This window comes from Sinohyriopsis cumingii, chromosome 7, assembly GCF_028554795.1.
Source record: "Sinohyriopsis cumingii isolate HCF-2022 chromosome 7, ASM2855479v2, whole genome shotgun sequence".
NCBI lineage: Eukaryota > Metazoa > Mollusca > Bivalvia > Unionida > Unionidae > Sinohyriopsis > Sinohyriopsis cumingii.
In genome coordinates this window covers 99,165,145-99,185,512 of record NC_142967.1, presented here as the reverse complement: position 1 = coordinate 99,185,512, position 20,368 = coordinate 99,165,145, and the positions used below count along the sequence as shown (strand labels likewise).

General features: G+C 32.8%; 1 long non-coding RNA gene across 1 annotated transcript; it reads left to right on the top strand.

Annotated features, from left to right (window-relative positions):
- Positions 1-15,589: 15,589 nt before the first annotated feature.
- LOC149795796 (uncharacterized) lies at positions 15,590-19,661 on the top strand. The gene is made up of 3 exons (XR_016422146.1): positions 15,590-15,654; positions 16,252-16,350; positions 18,894-19,661. It is a non-coding gene; the product is annotated as an uncharacterized LOC149795796 (long non-coding RNA).
- Positions 19,662-20,368: the final 707 nt, after the last annotated feature.

The following is a 20,368-nucleotide window of genomic DNA, read 5'->3' as shown; positions in this document are numbered from 1 at the left end:
CATATTAGTCAACAAATGCGGTAGAGAAAAAAAAAACAAAAAACAAAGTAGTACTAGGCCCAGAGCGTGACAATTCAAGTTTCTAGTGGAACATGGCAATACCAACACATATCATATCATATCATATGGTTCATAAATATATTTTCAGAATTCAAGTTTGTATAGTTTGCTTAGCTATAACTAAATAAAACTTAGATACAAAATGATATACGAAAACTTAATTATTCTAAACAGTCTAATATAAAGAGAAGACACACTATAACATGAGAACAAAGAAGTTCAGAGAGTACGCTCGGGCAACTAGGATGAAATTGTAACAGTGACAAAGCTTGTAGCAAATAAAGGCTGAACTATAACGTTATTAGGATTTAAAAACCGCTGATCAGACAGTATGAGATATCCGTGAAAATGAAGATATCTCCTCTGTCAAGAAATCACTCAACACCAATATTATCTCTATTGTCAACGATGATATAAAGCATGGTAAAGTTAGCTGTCGCATAACAACGAAGTCTGATTAAATGAAAATGTGGACATCTTTATTTAACATGCTTATAAACTGAGAAGGATAATATAGTCCGTGAATATTGCGTAAAGTGATATATTCTTATAATGGAACAAAAACACATTTTATACGATTTTCTGATGTATTGGATGAAAATAGATCGTATCGCTTAAAATCGCATCGACCGATTGCAAGCAAACTTTGCTATGAAGTGTTCTTTATTTTCGTAATACACACTTTCAGTTCTCTGTACTTATATAAAAACGTTGAGTCAAGGTGTGTAGAACTGTAAAATCATTACGATGATTTCGGTTGGACTGGTTTGGTGTGCTTGTGCACATGATCCCGTGTACAATATTTACTTTCGAGGAAATTTGAGCGAAGGTCCTTTCACAAGAACACATATAACCGATTATGGCTGCATTGAACCCGCACCATATCGGTCGCACGTAACCCTGACCCGTCACATCTAATGATTTATTAGTCATCTCTTACGGCAAGTAGAAGATGAAATATAAACTGATAGTATACATGATTTTCAAACTGCGATCACATATGTTTTAATTAAATATTCATTGGCAGCACGCATGAATTAAACATATACAATAGTTTAAACAGAATATCTCAGAAATATATAACTTATTATATATGTGTTAAACGACACAATTTTGGATGAAAGCATATGTGATATAGTAAGTCCGTGCGAACGATTCCCATGCATGATGTTTTCTAATTTCCGTTCAGTATCTTGTTTTAAACAATATTTTGCCTTATTGATTCCAAAGGAACAATACAGCATTACCACCGTAACTATAATTATGTTGATAAATTTATCGCATATTCCATAATGAAACAAACATAATAACATGAATGGACATACAAACTTTAAGTTACAAATTGAATAATTGTCTTCTATGTAATCACCAAGATTAAAACCGTTTAAAACTTGTTGTTCCTCATCAGATGAGAATGCATTTTGTGAATAGTAGTTAAAACAATCGTTCACTCGAAATAATGCATATTAAACCTTTTATTTAACCTTAGCATAGAAGGCGAACAAAATTGAATATGACTGCACAATTCGCAAAATTGAATCTTCAAACATGACAATATATCAAGTGCTAAACCACAGCTAGCAATACAATTAAAGAAAGTGAAATAATTTATAAACACGTTTCCTTCGCTCTATGTAAAACAAATATCTCTCTTTCTCTCTCTCTCTCTCTCTCTCTCTCTCTCTCTCTCTCTCTCTCTGCACACACACACACACACACACACACACATTCTTGTATTTGGTAGATATAGAGGACTTGTGTATGGAACCGCGTACCGAGGACATTTGTTCTGGTGATGTTAGAGCAAAATCAAATACTGTTTGAGGCAGTACATTTATAGGAAATGGTGATGTATCAAGGAGGGAGCTGTATTATCAATTCTAAGGAATATTAAATTTAGCAATGCAAGCGAGGACGCACACATATACACACATTTTCTGTATAATCCATACAAACTAAGGACGCACACTATTTGACAAAATCACGGAGACCGTGGACATTCGTACATTATGATCAACAAGGACATATTTGCACATCTAATCCAGTCTTAACAATCAGTGCAACCGCTCTGGTGGCCTAGTGGTTTGAGCGTCCGCCTCGGATGCGGGAGGTTGCGGGTTAGAACCCAGGCAGAGCCATAACAAAGACATGACAATGATACTAACAGCTGCCTCGCTAGTCGCTCAGCATTAGGAGGTTAGTGTTATGACTTAGTCGGCCTGGTGTAAAAATAATGTGACTGCGTGTGACATCAGGCTACATGTATGTGGCGTAATGCCTCAATGATATACATCACTATAAACTGCCACACTGCAGACAACATAGCGATATGACTGAAAGATCGTTAAAGCTACGTTAAAATCAAATCTAAATCACATATTATTATTACGTAACTGTAACCTCTATAAGGATTTCGACTACAACTGGTCTTTAGGGCAATTCCATTATTTTTTGAACATATATCTTGTTGTTATTGACGGACTGATGAATTTATTGATTTACTGATTGTCCTGCAGTTAGACTTTGGTACGACATAACACACTTCGGACTAATCCATCGCTTTGGAGATCATCTCGTAATAAATTTGGAGTATGCGCATTTGGTTGTAGCGCCCCGTTTTAAGGAATTCTTAGATTTGTGTGATTACTTGTTTGATTATTGGAACTCGATGCAATGGACACATTCCTTGGCCTAAATTACTAGCCATTGAGTAGGAGCAAATGTCAAGGAGTGAAGTATTAGTGAGTTTCCATGATGCCATGGTTGACTTTTAGTGAATTCAGGTCAGAACCGCATGGGTGTCCCTGGAGTAATATAATCCCTATTAAAACCTAATGGTGTACATTGGTTGTGTGACTGCAGTGGCAGTATTTACGGCAGAAGACCGGTAAATTACACAAAAGAATAAACAAGAAGGGACTCGGCAGATACCGTTTATGTCGCCATGGTGGCAAATGTGACGCAGTTGTACTGGCGAAATGTGCCTTGAAACCGTGAATTGACTGGCCTAAGGTGGCGCAGGAAAAATAGTTCCCTGTGTTAGAGGATAGTTGTATAGTTTCTACGGAGTGAACTGCTGACGGTACGGAAAGTTGATGAAAGGAAACCATGCAGATGTGCGGTTGATATATATTTGGCAAATTTTGAGATCTGTATTCTTGCATTGATTAGCGAAACATTTATGTATAGAATGGACACGTCGGGCTTTCTAATTTATAACCGAAGTTGTAGAGAAGTCTTTGGAAATTTGGGGTAAACTTATGACTTCTAATATAATCACGCCAGGGATTGATACTGCTCGGTCAAGCAAATACCCCTGGATTACAGCAGTACTATTTGGCTGGATTAGATCATTTATAGCAGGAAACTCGCCTTATTGGCAATGACTATTCGCTTTTTGACAAAATATAGTAATATCTTTGTTGCATAATACGCGTACGAATCTTCTCTCTTTCTTTCTCTCTTTCTTTCTTTCTCTCTCTCTCTCTCTCTCTCTCGGGAGAGACTTGTTCAGTAGAAGTAACTAATCTGGATCGAGGCTTACGTATTTGGTGGCAAATATCTCTTTTGGATATCACTCTTTAGCGCATATTACATGGGGCATGCTATGCACCATTAAGGTGACCTTTAACTATATTATTGATATTGTGCCTTTTATTAATTTCACATATATGCACTGAGCTTTTGTTTTCTGGCATAATATAATGTAGGTTAGATTGGTTTATGCTCTAGAACAAATTGTATTTTCCACTGAGTTACCTATCAAAGGTCACACAAATACTCTCGACGTGCACCTTTCGAGAATACGGGCAAACCCTGGTACTTCCAGAGGCACTGCTATAAATGCTTGTCCTAACAAAGCGATAATTGTATTTGCCGTGTGTGATTGTTCACTAAAAATAGTAACTTGATAATGCAAGGACGTGCGATAGTGAATGATATAATACCTTTTATCCCAGCTTTGGGGTGAATTTGTCCTATCTGATATCAAAACTGTTGATATGATATGAATATATAAACACAATGAAAGAATATTTCGTGTGCATAATGGAAGCAATATCTTCATAAATTTATGATATTAATTGTATTATCTGAAGCAGGATGATTGTTCAACCTCTTCTTTCTTTTTCCGCTTTCTTCCTACATTAACACAAGTAATAGTAGGTGTAATAGTAGTAGTAGAAGTAGAAGTAGTATTAAAATCGGTAGTATTAGTTGTATAAGTATTAGTAATAGAAGTAGAAGTAGCATTTACAGCAGTAGACATAGTAGTAGTAGAAGCAACATAAGTAGTAATAGTAATGGTAGTCGTATTATCAGCAGCAATAGTGGCAGCGACAAAGGATATAACTAGTAATATTATTATTCTTTTTGTTGTCAATGTTGCTGCGTTTAAATGTGAGTGCTGCATGCTGACATAATATTAAAACAAATTTTGACTCAAAGGAATTGAAGTAACATATTGTATTGAAATTAAAGAATTCATGGTATACTAAAATGATGAACGAAGTTTATTTTCGGCTTTATATGGTAATCAAGATCATATAAAGAGTCATCAACAGCTTCTGTGTAGTATACTCCTCATAGATTGGGAATATAACGGTACAACATATTAGCCTTACATTCCATTATTTGGTATATGTTTACAAATTGTATCTCCTAATAATGATTAGAAAAAGCCTATACGAAACACTTCGAATACATTTAGAGTAAGTATGATTCCACTGTGATCATTGCTTACCTGTGTATATTGCTGAATGATGGATATATTACATCAGAAAAATAACTCTTGAAAAAAAAAATGTTTCGTGTCAAACAATAAGAGAAATCACCAAGTATTTATGTCATCATTTGTCTGGCTCTAAGTAAATACTACTCGGTATTTCCATATAGTTCGTTGGGAGGCAATAATTCTATCTTCTCCTATGCATTCGTTTAACATCATTTACCTGTTACGGAGTCATTTATGTCTGCGTTTTTTTTTTCTATAAACAATTGTTAATTAGAGGCATACACATGATTTGATGTCGTATTTTTGTCAAAATCCCGTGCAAGTGCGCTGAATCCCTGCAAATATTACACATTATCGATGAATATCTATAATTATAAGATTTAATTGACTATCTTCTCTTATATGAGGTCTGAATAATCATGTACTTCTTTTCAACTTGCTATATATATCATACCAAAAGTGTGTGATATTATACTGCACAAAATTACGACCATCATCTAAATTATCACCAGTGTAGGCAAGTTCATCAGGGTAATTTATTTGACTTAACATATGAGAGTAGTTAATGTTCAAGTAGTACAACAAGAACACGTATTATACAGATATTCATGTCAAAGTTTTACCGTCATTTACTGCGCAGGCTCTGCCAATTCCATCTTTCTCAGTCCTTGAGTTTGATAAAATGAGGAAAGACATAAATAATTAGTTGAAAGAAGATTTTAATCAAACTATTAGTTTTCCTTCAAATTCCTGTTGACGCAACCCTTAGACCTGTATACGTCATTGCACTGACGCATGTGGTTGATGTTTGAATGCCAAAATGAGTGAACATGACTCGGAAACAGATAGTGCCTCTTCATCTAATGTATGCTAATTTGCTTAAAGAATAATAAATAACGCCCCGACTATTTGAACCAAAACGACACGATTGACATATAATACACATGTGCACAGCACATACGCAACCCATTGCATAAGCAACGATGCTAAAATCTGAACATAACACCGAATGATCCTTTCTGCATGTACCAAACGACAAATTATGTTTAGTGGCCGAAATATTACTCTGAATATGTTGAATAATCTTTATCCTTATGCGCTGCATACAATGAACATTCATTTCATATAGGTAACATGTGCTAGTTCAAGATTTGTGACGCCTATGTGAAACCAATGTCATACTGTGAATTACACATGACTCCAATGTGTAACACATAAACACACATCTATATCATATACACAGTAACGGCTGTTATAATTTGCTGGAAAAAATTCGTGAGTGTTATGTTAGAAACAAATAAGAACAAAACGATCCATGAGAAAAGCAATCAACATACAACAACAAAGAAATGCAATTGTGCACAATTAATGTGTTATTATCGCCATGTAAACTGCATGCGACAACAGCGCGGAACAAACGAGAGGAATATATGGTAAATATATGTAACTGTAATAAACGGACGACATTTGAGATGTATATGGTGATTAGCCTTGGTTGTCCAACTACTTTGCTGTATGAGTGGCTCAGATGTAAAATTATTCGAACATGCGTGCTTACTGACGCCAGCTGCAAAATATAGTCACTCTTTTCTTCTAACTTACTTACTCTTATCTAGTATGATGGGACTATACATTTATTTATGTTGTTTCGATTGATAAGCTTAAGTACAAAAACCATGGCAAAGGGATATTTCTTCATATTAGACATGCAATTATATCCGAAGACAATAGTTCACTTTTTATTTCAGAAGGACGTGTTGTCGGCTTAGCAACCATATATATGTGTCTAACAAATGTAAGTCATGGGATTCATTATCGTTGCATGCAATTTTGCAACAGAAGCTTAAGTTATCAAAAACGTAGTGTTATATACATGTTGTTTTCCACAGTGAACAGCATATATATTTATATTTTAAAATAATTTAATAGCTGACAATAAAAAGTTGTACACGCTAAAGAACGAATTGAGATTTAGTGAACACATCATATAGTAGAGTAAACAATTGTACGATAACGTTTGCTAGATGTAAGGGTAGCAAATGATTTGCTAAAACTGTTCTCCTCAAACAAGCTCTAACTTGTAAACAAGTTTTATATTATACGGAATAATATCCAGCGGAATAAATTAATATTGAAAAATAAAATTGTTGACAGGATATTACTGTCAGTATCACATGAAATTTGAAAAAGCTTTGTTTGTTCCTTATTATACTTGTGTAGCAGATTTTGTACATTACCAATCCAGGCTTCAATTATGTAATTGGATTTTTCTAAGGTTCACTGTTTCTTTGTAACATTTATAATAGCTTTCTAGAGATATGTCTACAAAAGTACTTGTTTACCGTAACTGTCATGTATGGCACTTGTGGCGCATACAATAGTGTGAAAGAGTGAATCTGATCTGCATTTTTATTTTGTTTTTGATGTTGTTATTGTGTATTTGTTGGTGTTGTTGTTGTTGTTATCCTTCTTCTTCTTCTTCTTCTATTACTACTTTTCTTCTTTTGCTTCTTCTTATTATTAATACTGTTATTATTATTTTACTTCTATTATTATTATTATTATTATTAGTAGTAGTAGTAGTAGTAGTAGTAGTAGTAGTACTATTAGTAGTAGAATTGAAATCATTCCCAACCATACCGTCTTCTTTCTTACAAATGTTATATGTACTTTTTTTAAAAAATTGAGACATAGAAACTCATGTTGGCTGTAAATGAAGACGATTTTACTTTGCTTGCCGCCTTTATTAAGTCTGAAACAGGTAAGAAATGTTATGACATCATCAAAGTAATCATCATCATCATCATCATCGTCATCAAGTCACCCGGTAGCAAGGGAATGTCGTCACCAGTCATATTCAATATTATATACCTTAGCAATTGTACCATAATACTTTCATCAGTATTGAAAAATAGCTTTATTAAATGTAGTAGTTATTAGATCTGTTTTGCAACATTGAGATATAAAGTCAAAACCTCTGCACTTAATATGAAAATCACAGAAATCTCTACTTAAAATACATCTTACTATTCCTGCATCTCTAAATATGTTGTAATATTGAAGAATGAAGTCCAGAAAGTCGTTTCATCGTTGATTGCAAATTAATTATGTTCTTCAGTTGACAATGTTAGCCATTTTTATATTTCTGAATAGCCAACACAACAACAAGCGTGGGTTCTATTATGTAAGCTATTTGTTGTTTTGGGGATATAAGTTATCAGATAGGTGTTTGTTTTCGTGTTTGATGCTATTATTCTTACTTGTCTTTCTTTTATAATCTCCACTGTCGTGCTCTGATTGATATTTTAAATTGTTGCACTTCGCTATATTAGTTTACATGTATGCTGTTGTTTTTTTATATAATAGCGTTGGCATTAGGATATAGCAGTTTACATTCAAGCAAGAGTTTTTGTGTCTGAAAAAAATAAATGTATGTACTGATTTGAACAATTATGTTTCTGTCTAATAAAGGCCAGCAGAAATTCCACCAACCAGACGATACCATTTTAACTACTCCTAGTTTTATATTACACTGTTATCTGCAAACATTTATCATTGTCAAATTATCAAATTGCAAAGAAGATGAACGGTGTAAATGTATATAAGTTAACTTTTCTTACCGTCATTTTTCATCTTGCTAAATGCATTGTCTGTGCTAAGATATTTATATGTTACTGCATTTGCATTGGAAGATATAAAAGAGTTTTGGGACGGAATACTGCACAACCTTGGGAGTGCAATATATCCTTTTAATTTTATCTAAGGTTTAAAGGAGTGCAGTATAACATTTTTTTATTTTAACTAAGGTTTAATTATATAAGCACAATACACTACAAGAAACAACGTAAATGAATGTATGCCGCATTCCAAACTAAATACACAAGCGCATATTCATTATTACACAAATTAACATTATTACTACTCACATAACTTCGCCCAGATAAATTTGAACTTAGTCGCGCGCTCGATATAACCTTCGAAAGAAAATTGCGTGTCTAGTTAAAATTGAAATTTGGAGTCATATTGTGAATGAATGTGCATTGTAACTACTTTTCCTTTTGATCTGGAATTCATATATTTTGGTAGTTTTCTTAATTCTTGGAAATTTCGTGATTATGGATTCGATTTGTATGTGACAATTCCACATGAAATACATAAGATTTAATAAGCTAGGGAAACGCGTGTTGACATTTGCAAATGTGTTTCTGTTTCTGTCATTGATTGTTTGAAATAATAATATGGGAAAAACATGAAGTCTTTCAGTTGCAATTATCAAAAAGAATTTAATGCTTATTTCATTTTGAGTGCAGTAAGGAGGATGCAATTGCACTTATCATCGATATTACAGCACAATTTTGAAAAGTGTAATCCAGATTGAAAACCTATGTCATGGCCCATGTAATTCGGATTTGCAGAATTAAGAAAATACATTTTGAGGAAATTCAGGATGTAAAACTGTAAGTATATTTTGTTTTGCCATTCGTATCACCAGTTAAAGAAGAGAGTATATGACTTGTCACTTGTATGTCATTTTAAGGACATTATCTTGCGTCTGTTATATAATGTAGCTAGCCTAAATCCGTAACATTGTATCAACGCAGAATGTGCCAAAATGAGCTGGTATGTGGCAGACCACAAAACATCTGTTTTAGTTCATTCAGAAACAAATTAAAACAACCACAACTTAAAGAGCCTCTTACGCGAGGGTACATGATTTGTGTACAAATCGAAAGTGCTGGCTTCTGTGTCCATCGTTTGATTACAATAAAAAGTAGTTCCTTTATGCTATATGTGTATTGTCAGTATCAGGTAATACTGAACGATTCTGACAATGTAAAATTAACGTGGAAAAAATGAGCATATAATAATCATTGATATTAAACGAATTAATTTTATCAAGCTGAAATGTTATGCAGTGGTAAAGTGGTCTACTAGTTTATTATTTGAATTCAAAGGCAAATTCATAATAGAGCCAACGAGCTCTGGACACATAATAGTGGTCTGCAATTATGGCGAAAGCTCAATTACCAGAGAAGTAAAGACAATTTTCGCAACATCTTATGGTTAACAGAAATGACACTATTCATGAGAAATATATTAAATAATTGTTTCTTAGCCATGATCTTATACCGAGCGGCATTACTTGCAGCTTTCCGAACTTGAACCAACCTTACCATAGAATAAATTAAGTATTATATTTGAAAATAAACATCATATGTTTTAGATGTACGGGAGACACAGGAGAAACAGATTTATCTTATCAGGACTTGTCTTCACAATGAACATCTCCTATTTTTTTTGGAAATTCATACAATTCCTGCCTATTGATACTTCCTTTGTTATCTGAAATAGTTAAGGACTACAGGTGAAAATCATATGCGTACTATGTTAAACTGAGCTGACGTAGTCAGACTACACTGGAGAATATTTAGTTCATGTGAATTATGTTTGGGTTAGTTATATCACAATAGTTCACATCCTATTGTAACAGTTGGAAGAAACATGCCAATTACTGTAGGTCAGAGTTCTGAGATTTTATGAGCATTCGTAAACGATGCTGAACTGATTATTGATCACACTTTAAAGAGGAAAATACCTCTGAAGAGCAGAAATTCATGGCGTTGCATAATATGTTAAATGAGCTAATATAATGGTCATAACGTTGAGAAACAATTACCACCAAATGATATCATCTAATAACCTTCATTAATATCTTTCTTCTTTTTTTCAAGGAAAGCTATTTATGAAGCGTGTTTGTTGTGACTTTTTAATGGATGCCATTTTGAACTATGTACTACTGATTACATTTTCAAACTTTACTATGCTAAACAAGTTATACACGTATGCAAAACGAGACTCTGCGTGTGAATCATATAGAATATAACAGTTCCACAAAACGATGGATCTGCGACCTTTACGAAGAGAAAGCATGCGCTGATAGATGTACGTTAACGTTTCAGTGATATAGGACTAGTGTATAATATCTCCGACGAAAATAAGAAAGTATTATTACACATTCTCTGGTTTAAAAAACCTATATGGTTTGGAGAAGAGCAAGAGGTGTGAAATAGAATTATTAACCACTGTTTTAATGACAACGCTTCCACAAAATCCCCTGCTTACACCACCAGAACGTGATCATAAGCAGGTGTGGATCGTTTACGGACTTGATTGTCCTTTTTATTACAATGCAAACCATTTCCACAAAAGTCAGTGCAAATCAGCTTTTAACTTGACCATGATTTAACGTTTAGACTTCCCCAACCGTACGGAATTTTTTGACGAATCACTCCCCACCTGAACGAAAGTATAGGGCTATCTTCCTCGCTAAGACAAAATTTTCTGCATGGATAGCAAGTAATTGTAATGCTGCCTGTAGTCGAAATGACTTCGTCCATGTTTTGCAAGACGTTGTTCCTGTCGATATTTTCGAAAGGTGTGACAAAAACATCTGCGTCAGAAAGTTTACTGAATGTATATATAGCGTTGGGAAAGTTTATCAATTTTATTTGACCTTCAAAAATTGTCGTTGTAGTGATTACATTACTGAATAATTATTTCGCTACCTTCCATTAGATTTGATTACTGTGCAGCGATGATATTCCGACTACGACGCTTTCCTACCGAATGACACGTGTATTAACAGTGCTCATTTCTCTAGTTTTCATGGTCTGGCACATGTTATGAAACATCACGCTGTGCACGAGGATTAATTTATTCGCTACATGTAATCTAAAGACAGATATATGTCTAAGGGGTTTAGATGGACTTGTTAAAATGCCTTATGCCATATTTGTAACAAACTAAATAATAAGGAAAGGGACTCGAGAACATAAACTGATATATTTACTTGGACTGAGGACAACACGCGCAGTCCAGCATCTAACATTAGATGATTTGGTGAGAGTGAATTCATCATTTTCATTTCCAATTTTACTCAACATGCAAGGGAATGGTAAACCTAATTGTGACGTTATATTTAACTATGTTTTCTGAAAGGTCTTGTTTCCGGAAACATTTATTGAAAACGTCATACGATCACAGTGTTTGTGGATACAATTTTAAAGTAAATAATCCACGGTAATCTTGTAGATTTCAATTTACACGTATTTGAAAAAGATGTAAATTAAATGACAGAATATCAATAGTTTATAGTTTGATTTAACCATGAACAAAATTAAGAAACGACCTATTTGGATGAGTAAGTATATGTTCTAAGCTGAAGTTTTGATGTCTCAAAAACAAAAACTTAAAACCAGTCTCAGTTCCAAATAATTGTCTTTATTATTTTACAAAATTATTTTGGGAAGGTGCTATGTTTTGTCCTTATGTCTTTATACACTGCTTAAGTTAAGAAAGCCTGTTTGGAATGTAAGGATCATAACATGGATATCAAAGATACAGACTGGACAATTTACACAAATCAAATTTCTTCAGTTTTACGTCTTTGCCGGCAGCGTCACAACCGTCCTCCTTCCAGTGACTAGAAAAAAGTCAAAAAGGTTTGTTTCTGAAAAGAAAATGTATCTTTTTTTTTCTGAGGCACTATTTTAAATAAAAATAAAAATATTGTAACATATTTGTCACTGATAAGGGGTATTTGCAACCAAATGAGGTTATACCATTAATAATGGATATATGTCTCAGTTGTTTAATTATACAGAGCTGTTGTCGCTAGGAAAATCCATTTTTATGAAACGTATGTATAAACCGGAACTAAAATATAATAGAAATATGAAAAGCATTTCATACCGAATAAGAGTTACCTTTAAGGCTGTATGTTTAGCATGCTTTTCTGTTATTTTATTACTCGTGTTAAGCTGTTTTTTTAATAAGAAAGATATGGTTGATCTGAATTCAAGGAAGCTAAATAATGAGATACGAAAATTGGCTTGCTAATGTAACTAATAATTGTACACTTTATTAAAAAGTTACTTGATGCAGTTTTTTAATTTCCCAAATGTATTTATCACCTACTTTTCCTAATGATCCAAAACCATATATAAATTGAAATAAACCGATTATTGGTCTTGTTTAATTGGAGCTATACACCTGAGAACATTAAAAAGAGACATTATCGTTGATTTTAGTTGCGAAAGGACAATGACTATTATATTACATTTATTTGTCTGCTATATAAGGGTTTCCATGAGAATGTGTCTTGTCGTATGCCAAAACGTTTTTTTCTAAACACTTTTTGACAAATTATAGGTACACCAATATTTACCAAATCAACCTTTTAAAAAGATATAAACTTTAATTTCATTAACATTGTTTAGACGGTCATTTTATATCTGCTTTTTGCTGTGGAAAAACGAATTATATGCTGTCCAAGAATATTTACCTTATGAAATTTTCAGTTTGGTTAACAAGCAAAATTTCAATTAAATACGCAAGCAGTTGAACATATTATGTTGTAATATTTTCAGAAAGTAGTAGTGCACTAGGATCTAGATTACGATTTGCTGAAGAAAAATATATCAATATATTCATTTGCTCCTACGTTACATACACAAACACACACACAAACACAAATGCATATATATATATATATATATATATATATATATATATATATATATATATATATATATATATATATATATATATATATATATATATATATATATATAAGCGGATGTTAATATTAACCTTAATGCGAACAAAACAGGTTGTATTAAAAGGACACTATTGAAAAAGGGCCATGTTCTGCCTCCTCTCCAAATGTTTTTATAGTATGTATATTTTATATATGAGATGGTTAAAATTTATTTCTGACATCAGTTTTGTGAATACGTGTTCGTTGTCATGGTTATAGGGTGTCAAAATCTATAAATACAGACATGAAAATTAGTCGACGTTTCCATTTGCTTCTCATAGATACTGCTTTACCATGAGCAATTCACTCAGTTTCAAATTTGCAATATGCATTTATATAGTTTTAGGGATTATAAAGCTCTATATATAAAGTTTAGCTTCTAAAACTAGTGCAGAATGGTCCAACGTAGACACAAATAGAATATCGAACTTATACCAGATCTGACAAATGTTTCTAAAATACGTTGACAAAAAGGTGATTAATCATAAAGTACTTAAAATATTCTCAAACAATATTATTTAATATTAATGAATGATTTTAAATATTGTTGAATTATTTAAACGATTGTTTTATGGTATTTAACATGACTATAAAGGAGGCGTTAACAGGCGAATATACGTTCGCTTCTTCACCGAATACATGGGTTTGTTACCATCACTGTAAATAAAAAGTGTCCTTTATTTATGTATGTACTTTTATACTTATATTATTTTGGCCATATAACAAATACACTACTGTATTTATATCTTTAAAAGAAGAAATACAATTGTCTTCCACACACGCACTAGTGAAACTATACTATATTTTTAAACTATATGTTCATCTGTAAAGATATAATAAGGACATTAACAAGAAAGAAAACATCTATTGTTTCAGCATTTTTAATGAACTTCTGAAAAATGTGAAATATGTTTTATGTTTTTTTAAGCATAAACAAACATGTTAAAAACAATAATGCTATACAAGTATGGAATTATAATCGATTCACAACACTGCATCCACCACAATCACTTTCTGATGCAAATATATTTGGCCAATCTCCTCTAGTTTCCTTTTAGATGAATGTCATACCCATACAAATATTACACTTTAGAAACATACAAATACAATAATTTGCAAATGATTGTATGTCATTATCATATAATTACTTGTGTTTGGTGTATACGTAATGCGAATAATATTTTCAATTAAAAAATCTTAAATCAATTCAGTTTCTTGGCTTGCATCGCGACTGTGGAGATGGATTCCACTGTTATGAAAATGGTTTCTAATTTCAGTAATTGTTAGTAACATCACTGATGTATTAAGCACATTTAACATTGGTTTATCATTGTTAAACCAGTATTCCTGATGTGGACGAATACACTGGGAAACGTAACGCAAATTCAGTATGACAAAACTGAATATAAATTTACCGGTATGAAAGTTATACTATCTAATTCGGGAAGAATAACCGCTTCACAACACGGGTTTCTAACAACTGAAGTATCCGTTACAAGAAAACTATGCGGAAAGCAGAATAGAACTTAAAGATGCAATATCTTTCACATGATGGACAATTGCAAAGCTGACGTAACAGGATTGGAGAAGTCAAAAGGACCTTCCTTAGATAATAATTAATGTCAACACATACAATAACTATGGTTCATATGTGTTTACTCAGTTTATTGAGAAGGGTCTGTATTAGTGAATCGGTTCCAGCGAAGTCCAAATTCTACTTTGTATGCATTTCTTTCATGACCGAAACTCTAACAAAACCAGGATTGAATATGGATATATGACTAAACATTCTAGTTTACTAACATAATGATTTACTGTAAATAACACCTCAAGGCAGAGGGCAACATGTGAAAAATGAAATGTCGACCTTTCATGTTGTTCCAATACATACAATTTCGAAATTCATTAGGCACCATTCCATCTCAACTATCGCATATTTGTAGTGGATAAGACTAATTACAAATAGTTTGCCTTTGCATCTCAAAGGTTATTGAAATTTTGTAAATATCTAGTCATCCTCTCGAAGCCTGCAATTGCAAGATTCATCAAGGAAAATATACAATGGTTACTTGCAAAACGTCCTTAGCAACGTTATCAGCAGTGTTTTCACTTTGAATACCCTTGCATTGTAATTATGCACTATATAGAAAAGCCAAGGAACTGTTGTATGAGAACATAAAACGATCACTACATGGGTAGCAGTAAAAACGTTTTGATTCCACCGGCTGAAAACTATTTTGCACACAGTCTTCAAAGATAGCTGGTATTTATTTGAGAGGGAAGAACGTATGATACAACTTGTATGTTCTAATTCAAATATTAATAATACACAAGAATTTACGAGACGGAACTGGGTTCAAGGATAAAAAATGCAGGAAATATAAAAATCACATGATACAATGTTAATTCTAACAAAACAATATATTTTTTTGTAATCAGCGCAAATAATTATTAAAACACAGTATAACTTGATATAGGCTGTATGTTTATGTAAAAGAGATTAATCACGTAAAATATGTATATAGTGCAGGCTGAGAAAAAAATCACAAACAGTTTGTATGGTTCATTATAATTGACATACTTGTAAGTGTAAGCAGATATTATAATATATGCATATATGTTACATGCATTTGTCTGCTCAGAAACACTTCCATGGAATAAATTTCATATCAGAAATGACGCGCTAGGTGTTAGGAGAGTATGTTATAAAGTATTACAGACGTCGTGTTAAAAGGATTTATGCATCAACAAATTGGTTAAAAATGAGAAGAAACATAATTATTTTCTACTTTTATATTTTCTACTTTTATGTCAAGCGTTTTCGCTAAATTATACTAATTCGCGTACTTTATTCTTTCAGAACAACGGGTGAACTATTTTTTCAGAAACCATCAAACCCAATCGGAACGGACGGTGATTTTCACGAAAATGAGTTTGCCGATACGCAAATTAGTCAAATGTAAGTAGCTTTCATGATTATTTATTATCTGTCATACAAACATTGTTGCAAATCCTCCATTCTAACTTGTTTTGCTCAGTATGTGTTTAGTTTGTGATTACCGTTAGATTTTTTGTTGATGACATAGTTATTTCGGTAGAAAGGCATTTTTGATAAACAAATAGTTTGTATATGCGTTAATTGGTATGCCTATGCACATGTCTTGAATGTTGTGATGGTCTATACAATTAATTACATTATGCACATTCGCACAAATTATATCTTAATAAAGTTTCTGAGCTAGTGACACTTCACATAGCTTTTTGGTGTAAACATAGGAACCTTAAAATAAATATGCATATATGTTGTTACTTATATTTATCTTAATAAATATCGTAATGAGATCAAAATGAAAATTGGTTAAAAAACATCAAATGGGACGAATGAAGTTAAGACTTCCACATCAGAATTTCAAATCATATGTATTGGTATTGGCCAAGCCATACGTTTAGACAAATTTCAATATTTGAAAACCTAATATTTAATGTAGGTATAAATATGCATGTTTTTGTCTGATCTCCATATATTTGACATTGGTCAGAAGAAACAAAACAATTGCTTGCAGACTTTCACGGAATCAGTTTCTTTAGCAATTAAATTTTATAAGCTAATTAGTCGAGTTCATGTCCTAAATCAAATGGTGGTATAGGCAACGTCAGTGGCATGTCAAACAAAATTAAATATTTTAAAAATGTAACAATTAGTTTTGTATTTTTGTTTCATTCATTTACGCTATTTTTGTATGCACTATGGTCCTTATTTTCATTGATTAAGCCCTAAATGTATCCCGTGTCGTCGCACATGGTGCCTCCACTATATTGTAATCAATATAAGTTCTCTTTTCACATATCAAGAAAAAACATTATTGTTTCAATTTACATCTCTAACGACTATAGCGCTGTCAATTTTATGTAAGAAATAAGAGAGAAAACCAACAAAGGTTGTATAATTAATACATAATTTAATACCGCATAATAAAGACATTGAAAAGAAATGAGACGTACAATAGTGATGGATTGGTCAGAGCACCAGAATGGTACAAGGCTAAATTACTTTCAAGACAGAATTCAGTAATATTATAATTTGGCCTTGATTCTGAGTGTAAGATAAACTGGTAACAATTGTGACAACAATAAAGGCAGCACATTCGAAGATAATTTGCACACATTTTCGGTATATGCCCCCATAAAACGTAGGGTTTTGTGCAGTATAATGTATTCATTATCCACATCCCAAAAGTAATGTCTAGCACTATCAGGATTCTTATATGTTTGAATACATTTTTCCTCTCCTACGTGACTCAAAACTAGTTCCGAAATAAAGTTTATCGTGTCCTACCCTGAAACGTTCTAAGTTTCAGCATATTTTTAAAATTCGCAAGCAACAAAACGAATTTGTTGAATACGATTAATAAATCCGCCTCATTAACTTCTGTTGTAATATGCACAAGCTTAAAAAGTCATATAACTACAACGCATATTAGTACTTATGTGTGTGTGTGTGTGTGTGTGTGTATTCTAAAAATGTATAATTTGAGATCCAGTTACATTTGAGCATTATGATAATCCACTCATATAAATGTTTTCGAAAAGTTCAGTTTTGATTTACTTTACTTTTTCATGGTAGCTGGTAGGTTTTTGTATTTAATGTACATTCTACTAAGCACTATTTTACCTACTTGATCTATGTTTTAAAAGCTGTTTACGTGATCTGTTCCATGTTTACATTAAATAATATATTTATATAATATATTCGTCTAATTTCATCCTTTCTTTGTATATAATGCGAACGGAAGCAAAAGCTAATGGCATTGAGGATGTCAGTTTTTTGCAATATTTTCTCTTTGCTTTATCTGTAAGAAGTGAAATGATGTGCTAATTGATTTGTGCTTTCCTACCTAATCTTCTGCAAATAATTGCCTCTAAATCACATTATGCTGCAGAATTGTTGTCTTTTATGAAAATGTAATTTAATTTATAATTGTGTGAATTTATTTCAGTTTACCAATGTATTTTGTTTTATGTACATAATACTAAATTCGATCATTTGCAGATTGAACTGATTATATTATAAACAAATGTTCAACATTTATTTCCCTTATTGCAAGATTGATTGAATACTTCTGTATTTGCATACATAGAATGTAATGAAAGCAAATTTTTATAGTATGTTCATACCATTTCGGTATAGCATTTCATATAAACAATACCGTAGATGCAACGTGCTTCTTTTTGACAACACTATTTGATTTTTATACAAAAATGTCCTTAAAACTTCAGCTGCCTTTTTTTTTTCTTCTGTAAGTAAGATACAATATTTTTGTGTGGAAAAAAATAACCGTTTCTTCGTATTTAAAATATGTGATGCAGGAATTAATATATTATCCCGATTACTGAACGTATTAAAGCAATCATTACAGCTGATATATTAATTTCTAAAAGTAAATAGTGCATTATGAAAACTTATTATAAACTGCTTGCATAATTTACATTGATTTATTCCAGGTTTGAGTTGTTTTCTGCTGCTGTCAAGTGTGCTGCTCTTGTGCTTCTTATATCCCCACTCGAAGACTTTTAGCATTATATGGGCAAACACAGATATCAAGCGTAGTGATAGAAAATTGTACATTTGTCCAATGTTTATGGGCAGACTAGGAAACACTATGTTTCAGTACGCCGCCGCCTACGGAATAGCATCTGAGAAAGACCTGAGAGTGCTTTTACCAAAAAACTCGTTGATAGCTAGTACTTTTAAGGTTGATGGAGAAGTCCTCGAAAGCGCTACGCATATTTGTTCTACGTTTCCTTTATACCGCGCACTCGATTCCAATTGGGCTATCTATAACCAGTCTTTTTCAGCTGGGATTGCCAGAAACTACGGCGCTTGCATACATGGTTATTTTCAATCATATAAATACTTCAGTCATGTAAAAGGTGCAATTAAGAAACAATTCCTTGCTTTCTACGATGCGACAACTACCAAGGCAATCAAAATACTCCAGGAAATAAGACAGTACTATATAGCAAAACAAAATGTCATTAACGTTACCTTAATTGGAGTCCATGTGCGTAGAGGGGATAGGCTTAGTACAGTCGAGGTTCAACTTGGGTGTAAAGTTGCGCCGAAGGAGTATTTTATTAAAACCATGGATTATTTCAGTTCCAAGTATAAAAACCCTGTATTTGTTGTATGTGGCGAGAACCAGACGTGGGCAAGAGAAAATGTGCCATCAAGATATAATGCTGTTTTTCTCAATCAGAGTTCTACGCCAGACGTTGATTTTGCCATTCTGACCATGTGCAATCACATGATCGTTTCAATAGGTAGTTACAGCTGGTGGGCGGCTTATTTGAATGCAGGTGAAATCGCGTACTACAAAGACTGGCTATTACCTGATTCATATTTATACAAGGGTTATAAACATGAGGACTACTTCCCGCCAGAGTGGCTCCCGATGTAGTAAAAATAAATGTTGATTTCTAGATACAAAAGCGTAGCAAACAGCCTCAAAGTGTTTAAAAAAATATATCCCCATACCTCCATTGGCATGCTATTTCATTTATGTCAGCAAATATAAACTATATTAGGATGTGCAGGCCATGTTCTTTTTTGCCGTTATAATGCCAATTGGGGAGTAACGTAGATGAAATATTTTGTCGCGTCGTGAAGTCAATTTATCGTATACAACACTGTTTGCAATAGACAATGATTTTTAAAAAAAAAACTTACACAGTGGCAATTTGCAAAGCATCATAGATCGTTAGAAAAATGTCAACACGGACAGAAATAATATTTAATACCGCAGGCACTCATAACTCTGTGTCATTCGCGTCATCTTAAATGAGTATTTGACTCTATCTTGATTATCATTTAGACATACCAGCACATGATTTGCACTGTTACGTGCATGGGTGTTAATTGTCGTATGTTGTAGGCCGAATTATCATATCAAAATATGTCAATCTACATATTACAGTTT